The 22,358-nt window shown below is 38.6% G+C and overlaps 1 pseudogene; it reads left to right on the top strand.

Moving 5' to 3' along the window:
• The first annotated feature begins 17,422 nt into the window (after positions 1-17,422).
• On the top strand, positions 17,423-18,647 carry LOC129087952 (E3 ubiquitin-protein ligase makorin-1-like; annotated as a pseudogene).
• Positions 18,648-22,358: the final 3,711 nt, after the last annotated feature.

Here is a 22,358-nt window from a genome sequence, read left to right as displayed (position 1 = left end):
CCTCCCCATTCCATAGTCTCCATTATGGGCTGGAAAGGCGCTCCCCCAAAGAGGCAGAAGTGGGGCACGCATGAAACAGAATGCCCATGATTGAAATGCAGTCCGCACAGGAGGTGAATCCTTGGCCAAAGGGGTCACAGAACTGCCCAGAGACCCCTGAGGACAGACTGGAAATGGAGGCGCTGGGGAAAGAACGAGAGGAGGAACCGAGGAGTCCTGACTCCTTCTCCTTTCCGTAGTCTCCAGTGTGTGGGAAGAGGCCACACCCTCAAAGAGCCAAAAGCCGAAAAGCACACAATAGACAACCCAAAACCACCCAGTGCAGGCACGCACACTTGCGCCTAGTAGCTGGCGAGGGCTGGCCAGCGTGTGTGTGGACCCGAGAGGGCTGATGACAGCTCACACGGGCTGGCAAGGCCTCCCACAGATTGGCACTGATATGGCCTGAGAGGGAGTGCGCACAGCCGCGAGGGCAGGCGTAAATTGACCCGCGCAGCCAGAGATTGCAGAGCGGTTACAGAATTAGTGGATCCTGGGCTGAAGGGGTCACAGAGCGGCCAAGAGTCCTTGGAGCAGAGACCGAAGACAGGATTAACCCGAGAGTCCTGGAGCTGACTTCCTCCCATTTCTGTAGTCTCCATTTGGCAAGGGAAGCACTTCATCCAAAGAGCCAAAAACGGGGAAAGCACACAATAGAAGACCCTAAACTGACCAGTGCGGGGTGTCCGCTGGCCAGGGGGGCTAGATGAGTACGCCAGGTTGAGAATAAGGGCCCTGGGCTGGGGAAAGCACGCGCGAGACCAGGCGGGCGGGGGATCCTGCCCAGCCGGGAGCGCACACATGGAACCGGTGTGGCGGAGCAGAGCAATCCACAGAAATAGTGGATCCCTGGCTGAAGGACTCACAGAGCTGCCCAGGCAGGAGTCAGACACAGACAGTAGACTCCTGGAAGGCTCAAACAACTGACCCAAGGTCATATAGGGTCAACAACTAATATCATCAGAGGCAGGCCCAGAAAGAAAAGTAAAGGGAAAAATAAATAAATAAATAAATAAAAAGACCCGCCTACTCCCATAGAAGTTTAAACCACAAAATCAGGAAATCTAGATGGATCAATTGAAGCAGAAGCAAAAATAAAAAAATAAAAAAATAAAAAATAAAAAATAAATAAATAAATTACTTAACAGACACTCACAAAAATTGGAAAAAAAAGAAGTTCCCCGCAAAGGGGAATCACCACAGAGAGAGTGAAATGAAATAGAGGCAAAGGAACTATTAGATATTGAATTCAAAACAATGGTTCTAAGAAAGCTCAATGAATTCAGCCAGCTCAAAGATAACTATGAGAAACTGCGGAGAAACTATCAGGATCTTGCAACAAACTATAGCAACCTGGAAAAGGACACAGAAACTATCAAGAAGACACAAGAGGATATGAAGAATACCATTTCTGAATTGAAGAACACAGTAGAAGGAATCCAAAGCAGGCTGGATGAAGCCGAGGATCAAATCAGTGAGATGGAGGATAAGGTAGAAAAAAGCTCCCAGAAAGAACAAGAAATGGAAAAAAGGCTCAAAAAGAATGAAGCGGCATATAGGGAAATGCAGGACAACCTGAAATGCAATAATATTGGTATAATAGGGATACCAGAAGGAGAAGAAGAGGAGCAAGGGATAGAGAACCTCCTAAAAAAAGTAATGATGGAAAATTTCCCTAATTTGAGGAGAGAAAGGCTCTCATGGATCCAGGAGACACAGAGGACCCCACTCAAGAGGGACTCAAGGAGGTCCATCCAAGACACATCGTCGTTAAAATGGCAACTATCAAAGACAAAGAGAGAATCCTCCGGCAGCAAGAGATAACGAGAAAGGAACGTATAACTGGGCCCCAATATGCCTAGGAGCTGACTTCTCAACAGAAACACTACAAGCCAGATGGGAATGGCAACAAATATTCCAAGTCATGAAAAACAAGGGCCTACAGCCAAGGCTGCTCTACCCAGCAAGGCTGTCGTTTAAAACAGAAGGGGAAATAAGGAGTTTCCCAGACGAGAGAAGGCTAAAAGAATACATCTCTACCAAACCAGCACTCCAAGATATGCTAAAGGCTCTGGTTTAAGCAGATGAAGGAAAAGAATGAGAGAGAGAGGAACACAGGTTCAAAGAGAAAAGATGAGTAAGTTTCTATCAGTAATATATCTCAATGTGAATGGACCAAATGTCCCAATCAAAAGACACAGGGGAGCTGAACGGATAAGAAAATATGACTCACACATATGCTGCCTACAAGAGACCCACCTCAGAGCAAGAGACCTACACAGATTGAAAGTAAAGGGATGGAAAAAAATCTTCCAAGCTAATGGGCAAGAGAAAAAGGCCAGGGTTGCCATACTTGTATGAGACAAAGTGGATTTCAAAACAAAGGCCATAAAAAGAGACACAGAGTGGCACTTTATAATACTTAAAGGAAGAATCTATCAAGAAGACATAAACATTGTAAACTTATATGCTCCCAATAGAGGAGCCCCCAAGTATATAAGGAAATTGTTGGATGACTTCAAAAAAGATATAGACAGCAACACACTGATAGTAGGGGATTTCAACACCCCACTCTCAAAAATGGACAGATCTTCCAAACAAAACATTAAAAAACATATTGTGCAGCTGAATGACACACTTAATCAAAGAGACTTAACTGATATATATAGAACCTTACATCCCAAAGAAGAAAAATACACATTCTTTTCAAATGCTCATGGCACTTTTTCAAAGATAGACCACATGATAGGATACAAAGCAAAACTCACAAATTCAGGATAATTGAAATAATACCAAACTTTTTCTCAGACCACAAGGGTTTGAAACTGGAAATCAACCTCAATGAGAAATTTCAAAACCTTGCAAACTCATGTAGACTCAACAGTAGAGTATTAAACAAAGAATGGGTCAATAATGAGGTAAGGGAGGAAATCAAAAAATTTCTGGAAACAAATGAAAATGAACAGACAACAGTCCAAAACCTATGGGACACAGCAAAGGCAGTCCTGAGAGGGAAGTTCATAGCAATACAGGCTTACCTAAAATGGATAGAAACATTTCAAATAAAAGACCTAACACTACAACTTCAAGAACTGGAGAAACAACAACAAATAAATCCCAGAGCAAGTAGAAGGAAGGAAATAGTCAAGATTAGAGCAGAACTGAATGGCATAGAGATGAAAAGAACAATTCAAAGGATCAACCAATCCAGAAGCTGGTCCTTTGAAAAGAGAGATAAAGTTGATAAGCCTTTAAGCAGACTCAGCAAGAAAAAAAAGGGAGAGGACCCAAATTAATAATCTCAGACACAAAAGAGGAGAAATAACAACTGATACCACAGAAATACAAATGATTGTCAGAAACTAGTATGAACAATTATATGCCAAGAAATTTGAAAACCTTGATGAAATGGACAAATATCTAGAAAAGTATAACCTTCCAACACTGAAAGAGGAAGACACAGAAAGCTTAAACAGACTGATAACAGCTGGGGAAATTCAAGCAGTAATCAAGAAACTCCCAGCACACAAAAGCCCAGGGTCAGACGGTTTCCCAGGAGAATTTTACAAAACATTTAAAGAAAAGCTGACCTCTGTCCTTCTCAGACAATTCCAAAAAATCCAAGAGGAGGGAAGACTCCCAGACTCTTTTTATGAGGCCAGCATCACCCTAATCCCAAAACCAGATAAAGACCCTACAAAGAAAGAAAATACAGGCCAATTTCACTGATGAACATAGATGGTAACATCTTCATCAAAATATTGGCAAACCACATCCAGCAATACATTGAAAAGATTATCCACCACAATCAAGTGGGATTCATACCAGGGATGCAGGGATGGTTCAATATACACAAGTCAATAAACGAAATACATCGCATAAATAAAAGAAAGGACAAAAACCACATGATCATCTCGATAATGTACGTGATGTACATGTAATGTAATGTACATGATGATCTTGATAATGTACGGCACTGATTTATGATCAAAACACTAGCAAAATGGGAATAAACGGGGCATTCCTCAATGTAATAATGGCCATGTATGAAAAACCTACAGCCAACATCACACTCAATGGGCAAAAACTAAAAGCTTTCCCACTAAGATCGGGAACACGACAAAGATGTCCGCTTTCGCCGCTTCTTTTCAACATCGTATTGGAAGTCCTACCCACAGCACTCAGACAAGAAAAAGAAATAAAAGGCATCCAAATAAGAAAGGAGGAACTAAAGCTATCATTGTTTGCAGATGACATGATAGTGTACATAGAAAACCCTGTAGACTCCAGTATAAAACTCCTCAACCTAATAAGTGAATTTGGCAAAACAGCGGGATACATGTCAACATTCAGAAGTCAAAGGCATTTTTGTACACCAGCATTGCAATAGAAGAAGAAGAAATCAGAGAAAAAATACCATTTGATATAGCTAGAAGAAAAATAAAGTACCTAAGAATAAATTTAACCAAGGAAGTAAAAGACCTGTATGCAGAAAATTATACAACATTGAAAAAATAAATTAAGGAAGACACAAATAAATGGAAGCATAGACTGTGCTCATGGATTTGAAGAATTAATATCAAAATATCCATACTACCCAAAGCAATTTATAGATTCAATGCAATTCCTCTTAATATACCAACGACATATTTCACAGAAATAGAACAGACTTTCAAAAATTTATATGGAACCATAAACTACCCCAAATAGCCACAGCAATTTTGAGAAGGAAACACAAAGCTGGAGGGATCACAGTACCGGACATCAAACTCTACTACAAAGCCACTATACTCAAAACAATCTGGTGCTGGTACAAGAACAGGCCCATAGACCAGTAGAATAGAATAGAAAGCCCAGAAATAAGCACAAGTCTCTATGGGCATCTAATATGTGACATAGGGGGCAGAAGCTTAAAATGGAGCCCTAATAGGCTCTTCAGCAAATGGTGTTGGGAGAGCTGGATGGCTACATGCAAAAAGTTGAAATTGGATCATCAGCTGACACCATACATGAAAATAAACTCAAGATGGGTAAAAAACTTAAATATAAGTCGCAACACCATCAAAGTCCTAGAGGAGAACATTGGCAGGAAACTCTCTGATATCCCATGCAGCCATTCTTTTACTGATATATCTGCTAAAGCAAGGGACATAAAGGAAAGAATAAGCAAGTGGGACCTCATCAAAATAGGAAGCTTCTGCATGGCTAAAGAAAACATCAGCAAAATGAAAAGGGAGCCAACAGTATGGGAATATATATTCGCTAATGATACATCAGATAGAAGTTTGATGTTCAAGATATATAAAGAACTCACTCGACTCCACTCCAAGATGACAAATGGTCCAATCAAAAAATGGGCAAAGGAGATGGGCAGATGCTTTTCCAAGGAACAGATACAGAAGGTCCAGAGAAATTTGAAAGGATGCTCTGCATCACTAGCCATCAGAGAAATGCACATCAATACCACCATGAGGTACCACCTCACACCTAGGAATGGCCATCCTAAACAGATCAACAAACAACAGGTGCTGGCGAGACTGTGGAGAAAAGGGAACACTTGTACGCTGTTGGTGGGAATGCAGACTGGTGCGGCCACTGTGGAAAGCAGTGTGGAATTTCCTCAAAAAGCTTAAAATGAAACTGCCTTTTGATCCAGGGTTTCCCCTGCTGGGACTATACCCTAAGAATCCCAACAAGCCAGTTCGAAAGAACCTATGCACCCCAATGTTCATAGCAGCTCAGTTTACAATAGCCAAGTGTTGGAAGCAACCTAAATGCCCATCAGTAGATGACTGTATCAAAAAACTATGGTACATTTACACAATGAAATACTACACAGCAGAAAAAAAAAGAACTACTACCCTTCGTGACAGCATGGATGGAACTCAAGAGCATTGTTGGCTAAGCGAAATAAGCCAGGAGGCAAAAGACAAAAACCATATGATCTTGCCTATAAGTGGAACCTAACCAACAATATAAAGATGCAAGGAAAATAAGACCAGCATCACTGAAAGGAAAAGAAATGAACAGAGACAAGAGGGATGGAGGGTGGGAGGGAACAGGGGAAAAGGAAGGGAAGAGGAGAGTCAGGGAACAGGTAGCAAGTTCTCATGGACAAAACCAAAGGGGAAGGATGGGGGGGAGGGTGCAAGAAAAAGTGGTGGGGGGTAGGAGGAGACAAATGTATTAGAAAAAATAAATAAATAAATAAATGAAAATTCTAAAGAAGAAAAAATATTGAAAATATAATACCCAGAGATAAATAATGGTTTAATGTATTTTTAGTAATCTTTTTCTTTTTTATTGCATACATATATGTACCCATATAGATTTCCTTCAGACTAAATAGGGATTATACTGTATGAAAAAAAAAATAAATAAAGTTTAGTTGCTTCTATATGATTTTATAAAAGAAGAAATGTCGATCCAAAGAGTTTATTACTTGCTTAAGAACATATATTTAATAAATTAATTTTTAACCGTTCTCCATTTTTTAATTTCTATAATCATATTCTTTTCTTTAAAAAAAATCTAATGTAATCAAGCCTAATATAATCAAACTACAAACCTAATGTAATCAAAACAGTCTGGTACTGGCATAAGAGCAAACATGTAGAATAATGGAACAGAATAGAAATCTCAGAAATAAACTCATGTCTTTGTGGTCAATTGATATTTGACAAAGGAAAGAGGAGCACGCAATGGAGTAAGGATAGTTTCTTCAAAAAGTGGTGCAGAGAGAACTGGGCTGGTACATCCAAAAAAATGAAACTGGTAAACTTACACCACACACTGCAATAAACTCAAGATGGAATAAAGAATTAAATACAAGTCATGACACCATAAAAGTTCTAGTGGAAACATGGGCAGTAAAATTTCAAATATGCCAGGTAGCAATATTTTTGCCAATGTATCTTTTAGGACAAGGGATATGAAGGAAAATTAAATAAGTGGGACTACATCAAATTAAAAAGCTTCTGCACAGCAAAAGAAACCATCAAAATGAAAGGGGAACTGACTGTGGGAGACCGTATTTGCCAATAATAGATCAGAAAAGGACTTGATCTCCAAAACATATGAAGAATTCATATGACTCAACACCAGGAAGACAAACAATCTAATTAAAAAATAGATGAAGGACCTGAATAGACACTTCTCTAAGGAGAACATACAGATGGCCCATAGTTATATGAAAAGATGCTTAACATCACTAGTCATCAGAGAGATGAAAATTAAAACCACATTGAGATATCATGTCACATTTGTCAGAATGGCCACTATTAATAAATCAACAAATGCGAGTGCTGACAAGGTTGTGGAGAAAAGGGAATACTTTTGCACAATTGGTAAGAATGAAGACTGGTGCAGCCACTGGGAAAAACAGTATGGAATTTCCTTAAAAGTCTAACAAAGGACCTGCCTTTTGACCCAGCAATTCCACTGCTGGGAATATACCCTAAGTATCCTGCAACACCAATTCAAAAATAACTTATGCACTCTTATGTTCATAGTAGCACTACTTACAATAGCCAAATACTAGAAACAACCTAAGTGTCCATTAGTAGATGAGTGGATTAAAAGACGTTGGTACATTTACAAAATGGAATACAGTGCAGCAGAAAGAAGGAATTTCTAACTTTTGAGACAGCATGGTTGGAACTGGAGACTATTATGCTAAATGAAATGAGCTAGTCAGTTAAAAACAAATACCATGTGATCTCACTCATAAAGCAAATATAACAACAAAAGAAATGAGCAAAGCAGAACTAGAGACATAGAAACATGTGACAGAGTGACAGCTGCCAGAAGAGAGGGAAGGGAGGCAGGAGGGAATGGTGGAAAGAAGGGGAAGGGACTAATCAAAGAGCATGTATGAATGAGCCATGGACATGGACAATGGTGTAGGGATTGACCATGGGAGCCAAGTGTGGGCTGGGTGGAGGACGGTAAGGGGGGAATATTGGGATAATTATAATAGAATAAACAATAAAAAAAAAGAAAAAAAAGAATCAGAAAAGAGATAAAGCTATTTTCTGGGTAAGTTTGGTAAACTGTTCATTAGAAGAATTTAGCATTAATAAAAATTGGTTTCCAGTGAAATGGTTTTTGTAAATTAAAACCCAGTATTTTTGCTAATGGAAAAATCTCTTTGACCACTTGATCAAAGTCACCCCATCTTGCAATAAATAGAGGGGCACAGAGCAGGAAAGCTTGAGCTGTTGTTTTTGATATACAGAGAAATCTGATCAGATCACTGGGAAGGGGCTGTATGTATTAGTAGTTTGCTGAGGAGGCAATGGTAAACAGTTTAGGATAGGATTGGCTGAGAAGCTGAATGCCTCGTGAGAACATGGTATTATGGGTTAAAAGGTTTGAAATGAAAGAAGGGCTCTTGAGCTCTTGGGCTCTCTTCTTCCTCGAGGGTGCCTGGATGATTGTGCTGCAGCTGTCTGCATTTCCCAATGGATGGTATCTTGGATGGGAAGAAACTCTGGGTACAGCCTAGGGTTGGGCTGGCCTGACAGAGGGTGGCAGGGTTATTCTTCGTTGGGTGTTCTATAGGGGGCAACCTCTGAGGCAGAAGCCTTCCATTCTTCCAAAGTAGTGTAGCTTTTGTACCTTACATTGTTTTAATTTGTAAACTAACACTATAGAAATAAGATAACTAAAAACCAGCAGGGAGAATAACAGGAAAACTCAGGTGTTAAAGAGTTTAGTCTTAGTGGATAAATTTAACTGATTGAAACTCTAACTAAAGGCTTAGAGTTTAGCCTTAACTGATAGGCTTAAGTGACTAATACAAGTGGAAAGCTGTTATTCCAAAATTGCAAAGCTTTTGAATAAAGACTCCTTTCCTTATCACCAAACCTTTGCTTCTGGAATTTTGCCTAGAGGGTGGAAGCTGCAGCAGGACCCCAAATGCTGTTCTGTAACATTTTGAGAGGGAGATGGTCCACCAAACTCCTCTCCCTATTCTTTCAGAAGTCCCACAGCAGCTTATTTTTACTTTAGTTGCCTCCATTTTCCCTCTCTAGTTTTTCTATTTTTACTTAAGTAGCTCAAAGTTTTCCCCAAATTGTATAGAAATCTGTTGGCTTCTTACCACCAGATCAGGATATATCCCTTTTCCACAACTTTTCTCTGTTAATTATTGATGGACATTCTTAGGTAACCAATCTTCTGATTTTTCAGAATTCCACATGAAAATAATTATTCCTAGTGCTTAACAAAACTACTGGACATTCACGTATCTCAAAAATTCATTGTTTTGAATATCTTTCATGCCTCTGTGGTTTTGTTGTTTTGTTTTGTTTTTGCACCCTTATACTTGCCTCAATGTATTCTACTTAGAATATGTTTCTAGGTAACAGAAACCAGACCTATGTCTTTCTGTTGGTGCAATGGCTTGTACAGTGTCATCAAATAAAATTAGTGTTAAATGCCTACATTATATTATGACTATGTTTAAGCTAAAATAGAGTATGGGTATTGTAAAGAATCTCTCCACTAAAAGTAATGTCCTCAAGAAAGAGGTCCAGTACCTAATAGTTAGCTTGTCAAAATGGGGTAAATGTGCAATCATTCACAATCATTCATTTACTATAGATTTACTGAGTATTTATCATGAGAACAATAACTGCTTTACCTTTTTCACAATACTATGGTTATCTTGAAACAATAATGAATATGAATTTTTTTTGCAACTGTTAAAATGTGTTGATGTAAAATTTTGACTCCAGTCACAACATGTGTAGGGGTTTTCTACACCACCAGGGAATTCTTAGACACTAGTCAGGAGTTTTACAATTCAACTCAGTTCTGACACTGTCTACCTGGAGATAGTGTCAGATCTTAAAAGGTTAAGGGCTCAGTCCTATGGGACTGCCCCCATCCCAAGCCTTCAGATACCAATCACAAGCCCAGGTTATTACCTGTGCAAATGTCAGAGAAACATTTTACTTACTAGATTACTGGTTTATTACAACCAGATAAGGAAGAGTGTGGGGAAAGAACGCTAAGCTTTCATGTTTCCAGGTATACCATCTGTTCACCAACCCAGGAATTCTTGGAACCTCCTACATTTTGGGTTTTAATGGAGGCTTCACAACATAGGCAAGAGTGATTAAATCATTGTCTATGGTCATTAATTTCAACCTCCAGCCTCTCTGCCCTCCTGAGAGATCTTGGTAGAACCCCATAATCACAGAGATGGCTCTACTGGGAACCAGCCCCCATATTTAGGTGGGTACAAAAGTCACCTGATTAACATAACAAATATATCTCAATCATTCTCATCACTTAGGAATTTTTAAAAATTTTAGTAGCTCTGTGCCAGAAATGAGGACAAAGACCAAATATATTTTTCTTAATATAAATCACAATATCACATGGTATATAAAGTTATGTGATTCATCACAATTGTTTTCAACAATATAAAGTTCTCACGGCATCAATCAAAATTATTACTTTCCTGCTCCAATCTGTTTACTACCTTTACATGCAATTTGAGATTATAAAGAAAATCAAATTTTTAGAAACTGTATACAATCAAAACTCACTATATATGAAACATTCCAGGCATGCTATGAAATATCTCTGTCCATTATTAATTAGGTACTCTTTTATTAAGACAATTACAATACTATGTTAGAAAATACACTCATTGGTGGAGGCAACCCAAGTCAGATTTTTACACTCTGTGCTCTTGGGTAAGCCATTCATGTTTCAAGCACTTCCTTTTCAGGTATGATAGAAACTGTCCAGTCTAGTTTGCAGGATAGCTCTGAGGATCAAATGAAATTGGTGTGGGGGATATTAAAAAGTCAAAAGCAGTATACAAGTCATAGGTGTTAGTTGCTAACAGAATATATTCAGTGGAGTTATAAAATTTCCTGAGAAAAGCTGCAAATTAAATGTAAGCTGTATTAAAAGCCCAGAAAAGTATTTACTCATTCCTGAATGGATTAACTCTTGGCTCTCGGTGATAATAAATAGAGAGTAAAGGTATTGGAAGACACTTCTAATAAAACAATTGTGGGCATGAAAAGAAAAGCCAGAAGCAGAGTACTTAGGGCCACAGGCTAAAACTGCATTGCTCTGGAAACACATTGGGAGCAGGTCCACAGCCTCAGTGGGGTGGTATTTTGGCAGAGAATAGGAGGAGGTTGCTTTGTGTGTAGATTCCTGATGGATATGTGACATTTCTATTCATTATTGACCCTTTTAGTGGGTTTTATTACTACTGTGGCCAGAGGGTCTCTGGGGTAGAAAAAGGAAATAAATGGGCCTAAAGACCTTTGCTATATTGGAGTACAATAAATGTCAACAGAAAGCAAACCTTTGTCTGAGGAGGCATGTGCAAATAAGTAATTAGTATATGTCCTGACATGCCCTTCTGCTGCTTGAAGAATTTCACGCTGGCATTTTCAGAGTCAGAGAGTTATTTTTGCAGTGGAATAAAATATTTTCACATTATTTTCCCAAAATAAGAGTTAGATAATTGAGAGGGGTGATTATGTCATTAATATATAAGTAATAATTATAGTTATTAATGAATAATAGCTCAGAACTTTATGTATATTTTGTTTAATCATTATAATATTCCAGATAGGTGTTACATTTTAGAGTTGAAAGATTTTATATACCTAGATTAGGGTTGCACAGCTAATAGGTATTGTGTTAGAATTAAAACCCTGATTATTTTAATTCTAGATATCACATTCTTCACCTTCTTTTCTGATTCTCAAACACCAATTCTTGGACTACCATGTCTTCATGTCAAAATTTGTACTGGTTTATTGAATAATTTTCAGAGGAATTCATGATTATATGTTTGATAAATCCTGGTGACAAAATTAAAAGTTGAATAGTCTATGGCTGGTATATTGTGAATTTCTGAGTCATGGAATTCACACATTTACACCATATTGCCTATATGAATAAATGAGTAAACAAATCTTTAAAATTGTCTCTTTGTATTGAGGGACAAATCTTATGCATTATGAAAACCAGATTCATGTGCTGCATGCAGGTACCTCTGAGGAAGTGCACTTTTCTTCCTCTCCAAGTACAGGCTGCATTGCCCAGGGTTCTTTCCACAAATTCTTCTTCATGTGCTTTCACTGGGCCCTTCATCCAATTTGTGGCTGAAAATACTAAAGTGGTTGCTTAGAAACATCAAATTTGCAAATTTATGAGTTTTCAGAAGGTTGCATTGAAATGTAGGAATAGCATATGGTGAGCTGACATGTTTTATCCTTTAGCCAAGGAGATGGGTAGCCTTCTGTGATCTTTCTAATTATTTCATGGCAGTTTAAGATGCCAAGCTGAATTTAGAAAATGTCAAACCTTCAGGGCTAAGGAAAAATAGAATGTACTTTTTGTTTTCAGTATTTAGGACTAAAGTAATTGTTGTTCTTTAAAAAAATTAATTTGGAAATCTAAAAGCAGAGCATAAGTTTTATCTAAAGGATAGAATTAAGGGCTCATTATTTTGGCTGAAATACAAAGAAAGTAAGAATGTTTATTAATTTGGACAAAAAAGGCAGCACTTAAGTGAAGATATTTGGTAAGAAAGAGTTATGGTCTTAGGTAGTTAACAAAACCTATTTAATAACTACTGAAAGGAAATACAAAAAAAAAAAAAAAACAACCCAAAAACAAACAAACAAAAAAAACAACCCAACAACTTAAGAGGATTGAGGAAATTAGAAGACAGAGTCAAAACACACATACAAATAACAAATTAAGGGATTGAAATGCTGGTGTTGTGTAGCTGTTAATTTCTATAATGACATCAGCTTGGTTTGGAGGGAAGCATATGAAAATTTTAGCTAAACTGAATAATTCATTCATTCTCGTGTCCTAAAAATGACCACCAATCAATCCTTTTTAAAAATTTATTTATTTCTTCCTTTTTAAAAAATTTTTCACATGCATTTGTCTTCATTTACCTGCCACCACTTTCCCCTGTCCCATCCACCCCCATCTCCCACACTCAATCCTTCCTCACCTTGGATTCATCCATGTGTCTTTCACATTTGTTCTTTGGTCTGAGCCTTCCACTTTCCCACCCTGCTATGACTCTTCCACCCTCCCTCCCATCCCCATTGGTTTCATCTTATTTTTGTTTGCTTTATTTCTTTTGTTTCTTTTAAAATTTTTAAATCATGTTTATTTTATTAGAGTTGCCTCAATTATCTCCCCTATATCCCCCGACACCCAACCCTTTGGTTTCATCATTCTTTCAATGTTGCTGGTCATATTTTCCTTGCCTGCTTGCTTTGCTGATTAGGTTCCACTTATAGGTGAGATCATATGGTATTTGTCTTTAACCACCTGGCTGATTTCACTTAGCATAATGCTCTCCAGTTCCATCCATACTGTCCCAAAGTATAGTAGCTTTTTCTTTCTTTCTGATGCGTAGTATTCCATTGTGTAAAGGTACAATAGTTTTTGATCCATTCATTTACTGCTGGACACTTAGCTTGCTTCCAGCACTTGGCTATTGTAAATTGTGCTGCTATGAACATTGGGGTGCATAGGTCCTTTTGAATTTGTGTTTTGGGATTTTTAGAGTATAGTACCAGCAGTGGAATGGCTGGGTTAAAAGGCAGTTCCATTTTTAGCTTTTTGAGGAAATTCCAAACTGTTTTCCATAGTGGCTGCACCAGTCTTCATTCCCACCAAGAGTGTACTAAGATTTCCTTTTCTCCACAAATTTTCCAGCACCTGTTGTTTGTTGATCTGTTTATGATGACCATTCTGACCGGTGTGAGGTGGTATCTCATTGTGGTTTTAATTTGCATTTCTCTGATGGCTAGTGATGCTGAGCATCCTTTAATATGTGTGTGGGCCCTGTGCATGTCCTCCTTGGAGAAGCGTCTTTTCAGGTCCTTTGCTCATTTTTTAATTGGATTGTTTGTCTTCCTGGAGTGGAGACATGTGAGTTCTTTATATATTTTGGAGATCAAACCCCTGTCTGAGGTATCATTGACAAATATATTTTTCCAGTATGATTTGTTCCCTTTTCATTTTGCTGATTTTTTTTAGCTGTGCAGAAGCTTTTTATTTTTATGAAGTTCCATTTGTATATCCTTTCCTTTATGCCCTTTCCTCTAGGGGACATATCGGTGAAAATATTTCTACATGGAATATCTGAGAGTTTCCTGCCTATGTCCTCTTCTAGAACTTCTATGGTGTCATACTTTATACTTAAGTCTGTTATCCCTCTTGAGTTTATTTTTGTGTATGGTGTAAATTCGTGATTGAGTTTCCTTTTTTTTTTTTTTTTGTATGTAGGCTGTCCAGCTCTCCCAACACCATTTGTTGAAGAGGCTATATTTACTCCATTTTATGCTTCTGCATCCTTTGGAAATATTAATTGACCATGGAGACATGGGTTTATTTCTGGGCTCTATATGCTGTTCCATTGATTTATGTGTCTGTTCTTATGCTAGCACCAAACTGTTTTGATTACAGTGACCTTGTAATATAGTTTGATATCAGGTATTATAATCCATCTTACTTTTTTCTTTCTTTCTTGAAATTGCTGTGGCTATTTGGGGTCATTCATGGTTCCATATAGATTTTATTTAATGTTTCTTCTATGTCTGTGAAATATGTCATTAACATTTTCATTGAGATTGTGTTTAATCTACAAATTGCTTTGGGTAGTGTGGACGTTTTGATGATGTTAATTCTTCCAATCCATGAACATGGTATATGCTTCCATTTATTTGTGTCTTCCTTAATTTATTTCTTCAGTGTTGTATAGTTTTCTGTGTAAAGGTCTTTTAGCACCTTGGTTAAGTTTACTCCTAGGTACTTTATTTTTCTTGTTGATAAAGCAAAGGGGATTTTTTTCCTGATTTCTGATTCTGATATTTCATTTTTGGCATACAAAAAAGCCTTCAATTTCTGAATATTGACTTTATATCCTGCTGTTTTGGCAAATTCATGTATTAAGTTGAGTAGTTTTTTGGTGGAGTCTATGGGACTTTCCATGTACACTATCATGTCATTTGCAAACAATGATAGTTTTACTTCCTCCTTTCCCATTTGGATTCCTTTGATTTATTTTTCTTGTCTGATCACTGTAGGTAGGACTTCCAATACTATGTTAAATTGAAGTGGTGAAAGCAGACATCTTTGTCTTGTTCCTGATCTTAGTGGGAAAGCTTTTTGTTTTTTCCCATTGAGTATGAGGTTGGCTGTATGTTTTTCATATATGGTCTTTATCATGTTTAGATATGCCCCCTTTATTCCCAATTTGTTGAGTGTTTTTATCATAAATAGGTGCTGTACCTTATCAAATGCTTTTTTTGCATCTATTGACATGATCATGTGGTTTTTGTCTTTCCTCTTGTTTATGTGATTTATTATATTTATTGATTTGCAAATATTGAACTATCCTTCCATTCTTGGGATGGATCCTACTTGATCATGGTGGATGATCTTTTTAATGTATTGCTGGATGCAATTTGCCAGTTGTTGGGAAATGCCTGGCCTGGTTTCAGGTGCTGTAACCCTGCCAATAGCCTGGAAGGCCCCAAGGCTGGAAATAATCAAGAAGCTTTGGAGAAACAGGCTCCTGAGCTGACTTGACCTGTTCCCCCAGGCAGAGGTGTAGCCCTTTCCCTTCTGATTTGCCTTGTGATGGTCCCTGTCAAGGATGGGTAAGACCCCTCAGGGGAGGGGCAACCTAACACAGACATTGGCCAATAAAGGCAGCAGATAAGAAATTGGGGGACACGGATAAGGGGCAAAGAGGCCCCCACACCTCTCGACTTGGCTTGGACACAGCCGGCCGGAGTCCGAGAAGCAGTCTCCTAATCTCTTGGTGGTTCCCTCCTCCCTCCTGGCTCAGGCTTGAAACAGTGCAGGAAAAACAGCCCTAAATCAGATCTGGCAGTTGCCAGGGTAATTCAGGCCTAAAAGTAAATTCTTTAGAGTGTGCTTTGTTCCTCCCTCATATCTCTGGTCAGCTTATACTGCGAAGGACCGTCACATTATTTACACCCCTTACTCTTTATCATTAAGGTGCTTGCCCTTGTCTTCATTGTCTTTTGTTTAGACTGGTCTCCTCTCGGACCCATGTAAATCAGTAAATTCCTGTCACTTGTTTTCTTGAAGGTATCTATTCTCTGTGAAACTTAACATGCTAATGTAACAAGTGTATGTATGCATTCCTGTTACCTAGCCCTCTGATAAGTTTTTCAATAAAAGCCTTGGAACAAAGGGCAACGTGGCCTTCCCCATTAGGGGGATGTGCCTTAGCCTTCCCCACTAGGAGGATGTGCCACGGCCTTCTCTAATGGGAGGGAAGTGCCCCGTCTGCTCTCCCGGCAAACAGAGAAGTGTTTGCAACGTTATTGTATTTTTTCTTCCTCATTCTTGACAACCCCAGGATAGGCTCTGTGGGTTTCAGAGCCCTGCTCCCACCTCAGCTGGCTCCAGCCAGTTTCCCTCATATTTCAGGGAGCGCTGCACTCTTTGGGGCACTCCCCCATGGCTGCACACCCCTATAATCTCGGCGCAGTGTGACAGCCAATATTTTGTTGAGGATTTCAGTGTCTATGTTCATCAGTGATATTCGCTTGTAGTGTTCTTTCTTGGTTGTGTCTTTTTCTGGTTTTGGGATTAGGATGATGCTGACCTCATTAAAAGAGTTTGGGAGTCTTCCCTCTTCTTGGATTTTTTGGAATAGTCTGAGAAGGACAGGGGTTAGCTCTTCCTTAAATATTTTGTAAAATCCTTCTGTGAAACTCTCTGGTCCAGGGCTTTTGTGTGCCAGGAGTTTTGATGACTGCTTCAATTTCACCAGCTGTTATTGGTCTGTCCAGGCTTTCTGCTTCTTTATTCAGTGCTGGAAGGCTATATTTTTCTAGAAATTTGTCCATTTCTTTGAGGTTTCCAAATTTCTTGGCATATAATTGTTCATAGTAATTTCTTACACTCCTTTGCATTTCGGTGGTATCAGTTGCTATTTCTCCTATTTCATTTCTGATATTATTTATTTGGGTCTTCTTGCTTTTTTCTTGATGAGTCTGCTTAAAGGCTTGTCAATTTTATTTATCTTTTCAAAGAACCAACTCCTGGATTTGTTGATCCTTGAATTGTTCTTTAAGTCTCTATGTAATTCAGTTCTTCTCAGATCTTGATTATTTCCTGTCTTCTACTTGCTCTGGTATTTGTTTGTCTTTTTATCTCCATGTCTTGAAGCTAGTGGGTTAGGTCATTTATTTGAAATGTTTCTATCTCTTTAAGGTAGGCCTGTATCCACCAATCAATCTTGTCCTGTCAAGACTATTTAGCATCCTTCCACATGGCAAAGATGATAGCCATGTCATCTTGACTCCTTCCAAGACCAGACTTGTATTTTATGCATAGGGTTTGTAAAAAAGGAGATAACTGCTGCTACACACATGACCTCTCTGACAGTCCATACAGTATAGTGTGCAAGTATTTTTCAGTGAGAGTACTATATTTATGGAGACTGCTGCAGATATGAACATAGCAAACCACTGAAACAGGAAGTCATTGCTAGAGATCTATCTGCAAATTCATCCCTTGCTGCTTCCTCAAGTCTCTCATCAGTAGTTGGACCAATTGTTGAAATGAATATAGATACGGCTGAATCAAGAAATGCAAACTTTACTACTGTAGGGGCAGGTTCAGAAGACTGGGCTAATGCCATTAGGTTGTTCCTGGACTTCCCTACTGTGGCTGTATTGTCCCTTCTTGCACTGAGGCACCCTTGTAGGGCTCAGTGACCACTGAAGACTCTGAGAAGGAGCAGCCTGCAGTGAAAATAAATCTTCAGTTGGCGTGTGCCACTATGGGGAGAACTGTGTGTATCTCCATGGAAACTCCTGTGGTCTGTGTGGGTTGCAGGTCCTTCATCCTGTGGATGGTGCCCAGAGATCACATAAAATCTTGCACAGACCACATGAGGCCCATGAGAAGGACATGAAGCCCTTGTTTTCTGTCCAGCACACTAAAGACAAAGGGTGTGGAATTTGCATGGAGGTGGTCTATGAGAAAGCCAACTCCAATGAGTGCTGCTTCAGGATTCTCTCCAAATATAACCACACACTCAAGTGTCTCAAGTGTATTTGCAAGTGGAGGAGTGCTACCCAATTTGAGAGCATGATTACAAAGTCCTGCCAAGAATGTTGGATCACTTTTAACTTTGTCATTCTAAGTGAGTACTGGGTGGAGGAGAAGGAAGAGCAGAAAGTCATTCATAAATACAAGAGGCAATGAGCAAGAAGATGTGTAGATATCTTGGTAAAGGACATAGGAGCTGTGCATTTGGAAGGAGCTGTTTTTACAAGCCTACATACCCTGATGGCCATAGAGGGGAGCCACAGAAACACCAAGTGAAACATTAAGCAGATACTGGGCCCAGTGAAGAAACCACTTCTGGGAGCTCACTGAGGAAAGAAAGAACAGCAACCCTTTTGACTACAATGAAGAAGAGACTGTTGCCTTTGAACTGTGTGAGATGTTGCTTATGTTTTTGGCTGCAGGTGGGGACAAAATCTGAAGACTAATAGGACTTATTTCTAGATGAGCTGGAAGACTTTTATGACTCAGATATATAGCAGCTGTGCATGACCTGTGGACCAGGCCTGCCGAGTGTCAGACAGGAGCTGTCCCTCTAGTGGTGGGGCAGAGCCCATGGTTCTCTCTCAGGCAGGCCTAGCTGCTCCAGGTGCTATCATAATTTTTACCCAGGGCCTGTCTTCTCAATCATTTACCTTTTCCTAAGGAGTATGTTGTTTCCTCTGGTTAAAACTTACAAATTAAACCCTAAAGTTAGTTTTTTTTGTAACACAAATTTGACTCTCATACAGTTAAGTGTAGGTTTGTGGCAGCATCTGTTTTCAACCAGATTCACGCAGTTGGAGAGTATTGTTTATGGACTTTCAGCAGCCATTCTGAGGACTCTGGATTCAAAAGTAAGACCATTGGTCCTACTTGGGCACCCAAGAATAAGGGTGATGGGTGAAGGATCTGCACTGTGGCAGGTACCCTTCTATTACCCTTCTACTATAGACTTAAGAGGTGGATACTTGAGGTTTCTGGTGAAATCTGGACATATGTGTTTTTATATCTATTCCCTACCCTGCAATCCCCACCCTGTGTACTTGTTCTGTGGTTTTGGTTTCTTGTTTAATTGCATGCAAGTAATAAACTACCGGGTAACCATAATTAGGAAAAATAAAATAACCACCAAGAACCAACTATTCCAGGGAACTTTTTAGGACATAAGAGTTAAATGAAGAGAAAGGTATGGACTTTGCCCTCATAGAACCTATAGTTTTTGAGACACAGGCATATAAGCCACTATGAAACTCCATATGAAAAGCATGATGATGATACAAACATGCCATGAGCCTTCATGAAGTTATAGAAGTACACAATGTAGTCATGGGAAATTAAGCAGATTTCAGGGTAGGCTGATTACTGTAAGTATTCCAAAATATCCACAGGTTAACACAGAAGGACTTCCTCTTGCTCATGCATTTCTATATATTTGACGTATTTCTCAGAGCACCTTTGACCTGAGGTTTCAGAAGCTCTGGCATCTCCAGGGCCTCACAGTCCACTCTGGACTCCATGCATGAGGCTGGCAGCTGGGGATGAGAAGGACCGCATGTTTTGTTTTTTGTTTTGTTTTTTAAGGGTGAGGCCTAGTGTGGGATATTATCTACTGACCACATTTAACCTCAAGGAGAGCTGTGAACTAAGAAAAATAAAAACAAGGTTTTTGACTATGTCCAATAAGATAGCTTATTGGTGGAGTTTTTATCTTAGCTGAGCCTTAAAGATGGGACCTAGTATCCAGGTGAAGAAGATTGGGTAAGGGCGTTCCTGCAAGAAGTAATACTGTGATAAGAGACATGGATGTAAAAAAAAATATGGGAAACTTTAAAGACTAGTGTTATTGGACTGTAAACCACAGGTCATGATTACGGAGAGATGAAGCTCTACTTCTGATGGGTTTTCCTGAACTACTTTTCAGCACAGCCAGTTGTCTGCATGATGTGTATCCTCTGATGGCTCCTAGGTATATCAGATTCAACATGTACAAAGCCAACTCCAAGATTTTCTACTCCACCTCTTGGTCCTTGTCCTGGGACCCCTTCACACCTAATCTTCCTTCATTCTACCACAAATTAAAGAAAAGCTGGAAAGGATCCTTGACATCTTCTGCCCCTAATTTTGTGAAGCTAATTTATCACCAAATTTTACATATGTGACCATCAAATTCATTTTTCCTCATTTACACTTTAGTATTCTCCCCCAAGTTAACATTATTTATTGCCAACTTTATCCAGAGGGCACCCAGCTCCACTTTTCCTACCTGTCCATTTCTGCCTCTCTTCAGTCTGTTACACACAGGAATCCATCAGACACCAGACCCATTATCACCATGATCATCTGCATTTATTGGGTGCTCAAAAGGCATGGAACATTATTCTTCATTGATTGCCTTGATTGTCTCATTAGTCCCCATATAGCACAACATGGTAGGGGCTATTCCCATTTCATTGAATGAATGAGGAAACTGAGGCTTGGAGATTTAATTAGCTTGCCTAATTTCACACAGCTATTAATCAGAGTAACTTCTAAAAAATCTAGGTGGTCTGTTCCCTGAGCCCATATTCTAAATTACTATGCTAAAGTTTCTGTCAGTGTAGACATTAAAACATTTATTTATTATTTGAATGAATACTTGATGAAAAGGTGGCAAATTGACAAGTGCTATACATATAACGGTAGATCATGTCTACACATTTTATATGGTTCATGTGGAAAGGAAATGTTAAGAGATTTTAAGAAAACAGTCACCTAGATCTAGAGATTGGAAAGATATCTTCCTTATGTGCTTGGAATATGGCTTGGAAGAGAAGATTCAAAGCAAAGAGTGATTCCATCAGAGTGCCCAAGAAACTGGCAAGGGCACTAAGGGTAGATCCTATCAAAAGAGGTTTGAGGTTATTTCAAGGTCTTGATGGCTTTCCTTCTTTGTCTCCTTCACAGTTTCATTTCCTTCCCTGGTCCAAATGCAACATTCATTGTATTTTTTAAAGACAACTTCAGTGTTAAAACACAATGTAATGGTGAAATTAGACATTATATATATATATGAAGATATATGGATAAAGTATCTCTATGAATATTACACATACTATATAATATCTATATATGTATATATATATATCTCTATATATATAGAAAAATATATGAATATGTATCTCTATATAGGAAATGTATCTCTCTCTCTAGGTAGATTTTATATATATATATATATATATATATATGAGAGAGAGAGAGAAAGATACTATATATTATATGTATACATATATAATGAGAGAGAGAGAAGGATACTATATATATATATATATATATATATATATATATATATATGTACAGAGAGAGAGAGATAGTCCAAGAAAGTTCTTCAAGAACAGGAAATTGTTTACTTTCTTCACATTCCATCTCCAAATGGCCTGATAATGGGAGAGAAAATGTCTGTTTCTCTCTCTCTCTCTGAATTTCTTTTTTCCTTCTTTTTTTAAATTAGTTTTTATTTTTTTCTTCCTCTTTATTCCCATCCACCCTGCACCACCCCTTCCCCCAGCATTCCCCTTCCCCCTTAGTTCATGTTCATGTCATACATATAAATTCTTTGGCTTCTCCATTTCCTATACTGTTCTTAACCTCTCCCTGTCTATTTTGTACCTACTATTTATGCTGCTTATTCCCTGAACCTTTCCCCCGATTCTTCCCCCCCTTCCCCCACCCTCTTGATCTCCATTTCTATGATTCTCTTCCTGTTCTAGTTGTTTAGTTAGTTTGTTTTTGTTTCTTAGGTTCAGTTGTTGATAGTTGTGAGTTTGTTGTTCTTTTAGTGTTTATGGTTTTGAACTTCTTTTTCTTAGATAAGTTCCTTTAGCATGTCATATAATAAGGGCTTGGTGATGATGAACTCCTTTAACTTTACTTTATCAGGGAAGCACTTTATCTTCCCTTCTATTCCAAATGATAGCTTTGCTGGATAGAGTAATCTTGATGTAGGTCCTGGTCTTTCATGACTTTGAATACGTCTTGCTAGCTCCTTTTTGCCTGCACGGTTTCTTTTGAGAAATCAGCTTATAGTCTTATGAGAACTTTTTTGTAGGTAACTGTCTCCTTTTTTTTTTTTTTTTTGCTGCTTTTAAGATTCTGTCCTTATCTTTAATCTTGCGTAATGTAACTATGATGTGTCTTGGTGTGTGCCAACTTCCTTGGGACTCTCTGAGCTT

Source organism: Pteronotus mesoamericanus, unplaced genomic scaffold (genome assembly GCF_021234165.1).
Source record: "Pteronotus mesoamericanus isolate MK-2021 breed Mesoamerican mustached bat unplaced genomic scaffold, CSHL_Meso_final scaffold_54, whole genome shotgun sequence".
NCBI lineage: Eukaryota > Metazoa > Chordata > Mammalia > Chiroptera > Mormoopidae > Pteronotus > Pteronotus mesoamericanus.
The sequence above is the reverse complement of the archived record's forward strand: the minus strand, read 5'-3'. Positions and strand labels throughout refer to the sequence as shown.